Source organism: Gossypium arboreum, chromosome 11 (genome assembly GCF_025698485.1).
Source record: "Gossypium arboreum isolate Shixiya-1 chromosome 11, ASM2569848v2, whole genome shotgun sequence".
Taxonomy (NCBI): domain Eukaryota; kingdom Viridiplantae; phylum Streptophyta; class Magnoliopsida; order Malvales; family Malvaceae; genus Gossypium; species Gossypium arboreum.
The window spans coordinates 81,763,136-81,768,942 of NC_069080.1; positions in this window are offsets into that span (position 1 = coordinate 81,763,136).

Here is a 5,807-nt window from a genome sequence, read left to right on the forward strand (position 1 = left end):
TCGTGCACTTCAATCATTCTCGTGCATGTATCATCCCCTCCCATCTTTAAAATGATTTGTCCTCAAATTAGTCCATTTGCTAGCGAAAAACCTTTCAAGATCACGAACCCCTTTGTTCATGAACTTGACAAAGTCGCTTCCAAAAACTTAAGAATTACACATGGTTTGAAAAGAAAGAAGATTATTTGCATACCCTCCCTCTTTAGAAGCGTACCATTTCAAATTATCACCTACACGAGTATGAAACAAACTAGTGACATTATGAATTATAAGCACAAAATAGCTTTCCAAAATCCTATTAAAAAATGGAACACCTAAACCAATGTCGAGGTCAAAAATATAAGTTGATCTTACCTTTTCAGAATGAATCAAAAGTTTCATCGACGGTAACAAAGCAAAATCACAAAGCATTCAAAAGTTATAATAATGGAAAACAAAATTCCATAGCTCGAATCCCTTGAACAATAATATAGAATCACAATCTCCCAGATTGAAAGTTTGATTTTGCATTTGCAACTCATCACAGTTCAAATACTTTGTTTTTATATTTAAAGATAAAACATCAAACAAGTAAAAATTGTTCACACATTTATTCAAACAAAAATTACGATGCTTGATTTCTCTCAATAACAATTCAGAATAACAAGCTTCGGGTTTAAACACATGATTTTGATCACTTGTTCTAAAATGTAGTAAAAAAAAATTTAGCAATAATTCACACATGCTAAACAAAGAGGATTTAAGCATACACACATTCAAACAACCAAACCTCTCAAATTTCATCTGAACAGGCATGCACTTACATGAAGATTTCATACAAAGATTTAAAGAATTCACATAACCATCACAATAAAGATTTAAAGAATTCGCATAACCATCACAATCAAACAAACTAAGCTTTTTACGTGAAAATTCTTTATCACATGACCTATAATATCCTAAAAATCGAGGGTTAGTAGAATCGGGTTTGTGAATCAAGAGAGAGTGGTTATGCCTTAATTTTTGAGATTATCTATGCATTTTTAGGAAATAAATGAGGTATTGGTTTGTTGGTTAAGTGTTAGTGAAATGTTCCTTGAAACCTAAGTTCAAATCCCTTCTCTCTCACCATTTTTATTATTTTGCAAATTTTTCCTTAAACCCTAGTTTGTTAAATGATTTTTGATGAATTTAATGATTAGGGATTAAATTGTTAAAATAGTAAAAATACAAGGTCTTGATGTGAAATTTTTATAGATATGGGCTTTATTGAAATCTATGAACATCCGTTTGGCATGGTTTTTTAATAAAAAGGGTTAATTTGCATGTGTTAGGCTTAAGAACTAAATTGAATAAAAGTAAAATGTTGGGGGCAATTGTGTAAAAATGTCAAAAAGGACTAAATTGCATAAAATGAATTATTTTTGCTATCTAAATTAATAAATTTAATGAAATTATTAATTTAGACCAAGAACGAGTGTAAAATCGAGAAAAAATGAAAATTACAAAATAGCCCCTGTACCTTATCATTTTTGCAATTTAGCCAAGTAAGTTCATATGAACTATAATCATTTATTGTTGACTAAATTGAATGTTTAATGCGTGGTTCTATTGTAAATGAATCAATATATATATGTTATTATGCAATTTTTCAAATAAACAAACGATGGAAATCCAATGACGTTCGACTACTATTGAGCCCCGTCTAAACCTTAGGAATATATTGGATACAAATGACATGTCATTAGGGTTACCATGTTTTGGGTGCTAGTCTTGAATGTCCTACTGATGGTTGAGGTCTAGCATTTGTTGCAGATACTCATCAACTTGTGTGAGCAGCATTGTATAACTTACATTTCGACCATCATCTTCTGTGAGCAGAATCGTATAGCTTACATTTCAACCATTAACTTGTATGGGCAGGCTCATTTTACAACTTGTGTGAGCTACGACTATATGTTTAGCACACTTTGTGTGAGCTTTCCCACATATCCGATGATATTCTAAATGGTCCAATAGGTATGAAAAAGGAAAGGAAAGGTATGTGTTCAAATGAACTATGTCATGAAATTATAAAAAGAAAGGAAAGATATGTATTAGAATGAACTACGCCATGAAATTATGAAAAGGATTGAAATTGATAGTTTATATGAAAGTATGTTATGTTCATGGAAATGATGCATTTAAAAGAAGTATGCTCATGTACCATTAGTTCATCTTATGTTAATTCAAGTGATTTATGTTTAAATGAACTAATATTTGTTGTTGATGTGCTTAGGCTTGTGCCAAGCTTGTGGTTGTGATTGATGTTTATGCTTATGCTTATGTTTTGTACTATGCAAATGAAACGGGTAAATAAAAAGGAATGAAACGATAAGTTTATAATTGGGATGTAATATGATGTTATAAAAGGTTTGATGTGATAAATGATGTACTTATATGTGAGAAGTCTACTTATGTTTTTGAAGACTTTACATCATGGATAAATACACTAACTCGTGAAATGATAATGTGGTTTAGGCTTATGCTAAGCATTTGGAATGGAAGGGAAAGTAAGTAAATAGAATGGTTCATAATCTTATGAAAAAGTTGATAATTGTATTACGACTTATAAATCCCAATATGTTATATATGAAAAGTATATGTGATGTTGATGAATATAATCAATTGTGAGTTCAGTGGTGTTCAATAGGTTTATACTAGGTTTAAAGTATTGGTGTTGAATCATGTTTAATCTATGTATTATAGTATTGAAGTGATAAGTTATGTTTCATGTTCTACGAGCTTACTAAGCATTCATTTCTTACGTAGTTATCTTTCTTTTACTTTATAGATTATCGGAAGCTCTATCGATTCAGAAGCTCATCGGAGACCTATCACACTGTCCAGTGATTATATTGGTAGATTTAAATGCTTTAGTTATTTTATAATGGCATGTATAGGTGGACTTATGTCTAATGTTTAGTTGATGTTATGGCATGTAATGTTGCTTTGGATTTGTGGTACTTATGGCATTCAGATACCTTGTTGGTTGTTGTTAATATGGTTAAATTGATGCATGTTTGGAATGACCATATTTGGTATGTTTATAATGTGACTAAGTTGGGTTATGTTTGAGGTAGATATGAGCTATTGGTAATGGTATAAATGTGGTCAAATATGGTAAGGTTATTTTGATATGGCATGGAATTAGTAGGGAAATAAGCTAGGTGGGTATGGTTAAGGTATGGACAAATATGCACATGTTTAGATATGTTTGATGCTTGATGATTGAGGTGCCTTTTGGCATATTGGTTGTATGGACATTTGGTATAGAGATTTAGTCATTTATGCATGATTTGAGCATGTGTTAAGGTCTTATTTCTATGTGCAAGTTACTTGTAGGTTCTTGTTTGAAATGGGTGAAAGAAATGGCTTGATTTTGGCCATTTTCTTGTCCACACGGCCTACGACATGGGCATGTCTCTCAGCCGTGTGTGACACACGGCCATGTGACGTGACCGTGTGTCTCTTGTAGGTTTTAAAGGTTGATTTTCGAAAGTTACGCGACCTAACACATAGCTTTGCACACGAGCATGTGACTTGGCCGTGTGACCCAAGTCAGTAAGTTACATGGACATGGACACGGACATGGGATGAGACACAACTGTGTGTCCCTATTTCGATTGTTACACGACCTGGCCATACGACCGTGTGATCCCTACAGTGTGAATTTTTCTAACTATTTCTTCAAAGGTTTAAATGTTTTTGATTTAGTCTCGTATCATTTCTAAAGTGTTTCTAAGGCCTTGAGGGCTCGAATAAGGGACAATATGCATGTGTTTGAGTGGATTATGTTATTGATTTATGAAATGATTGGAAATGAATGATTTAAGTTATATTTTACGGTAATTCTCCATAACCCTATTTCTGCAACGGATACGGGCTAAGGGTGTTACAGAAATAATGTTTGGAGATCTTTCAAAAACTAAGTCACCAGTAATTTGATCAACAACATTCAAATTAGATTGTCATGATTCAATTGCTAAAGATTCCTTACCTTGCTTACCTTTAAGCACTTGTTGATTAATGTCATTTTTTATCTTACCTTTATTGATCAATTGAAACTATCTTTCGTTGGAAAGGTAATGAAGTTGAAACTCGTCGAATGGATCTTTGGAAACTTGAAATGAAGAGAAAATATGAGGACAACTCACATGTTGATTAGTAAAAACACTCATCTCTTTTTCACTTATTTCCTTTTTAATTTCTCCTTCTTTTCGAACAATGTCACTCGATCCACTCACACTTTCTTTTATTTCTTCAATCTCACTTTCTTTTTCTTCTCTCTCACACTCTTCTTCAATTTTCTTTTCTTATTCATGATCTTTTCCAATCTTAATCTCTCTTTTCTTTCTTCCACTCTCTTTTTCTTTTTCAATTTATTTTTCTCTTATTTATTTTTTTCTTCTCTCAGATTCTTTTAGTTTTCTTTCATTTTCTCTCATTAGATATTAAAGATAAAATGATATAATACATGAAAAGATTAACATAGAAAGGTTATGTCGAATCATGACTTCTTCTAACTTAGGTGGCAATGATGCATTGTTAGATGCCACTCATTGCTTGTAATGTTAGAAACTTTCTAGTATTACTACTAACATTACAAGAAACTACAAGGTCACACCCTATAGTTGAAACGAACATAATCCAAATACGTTTGGTATTATACCCAGTTGACACGTGAATTAAATTAATTGTTGAATTAATTTAATTTGATAGTTAAATATTAAACACATTATATGTACAAACTTGTACACAAATAGAGAATATATATAAAATTAATATATGAATTTGATTTATACAAAATATTAATTGTATATATTTTACTGAATTTATTAATATAAACAATTATATTAATTAATTTCGATCAAAATATAAACAATTGGAAATTAATATCCTTTTGGAAAGAATATAATTAATATATGAATTTGATTCATACAAAATATTAATTGTATATATTTTACTAAATTTACTAATAAAACAGTTATATTAATTAATTTTGGTTAAAATATAAAGGACATAGAAATTAATATTCGGAAAGAATATAATTAATATATGAATTTAATTCATACAAAATATTAATTATATATTTTAGCGAATTTATTAATATAAACAATTATAATAATTAATTTCAATCAAAATATAAAAGACATGGAAATTACTATTCTTTTGGAAAGAAAATAATTCGTTTTTTTCTAACTTTCCATTTGACTTCTCTATTAAAAAAAGAATAATCCTAATTTTCTTTTTTAATTTGTGATATCAAAGAGGATAAAAGAATGATAATCCCTTAGTGTGTTAAGGTAACCAACTTAATAAAATAAAGGTCTAGAAACCATTTTTAATTCTCTCTGAAAGTAAAGTGGTTGTTCGTTTTTTACAGGGTGGACTACGTAGAGTGTAACAACTCATTTTTTAGTAGTGTCGAAAATAGTGATTTCGGGGCCACAAATTTAACGAGTAAGTTCGTAAATATAATTATTTAATATTAACGAGTCAACTATAGTATTAATATAAAATTTGAATTGGCAATTTATGCTATTTGAAATAATAATTAGGTTCAAGTGGTATGACTCTAAAGTCAAGTGGTTTTAGAAAATGAGGTATCGAGACCTCGTTTCTATAAACTGAACTGTAAGTGTTTTATTAAATATTTACGGAGTCTTATTAAGGTCATATTAAAATTTGGTTAAAAAATTTTAATGTTTAGAAAGTTAATTAATTAGAAAGGACTAAATTGTAAAGATGTAAAATTTAATTGCTATAACTTTATTTGTATTTAATAG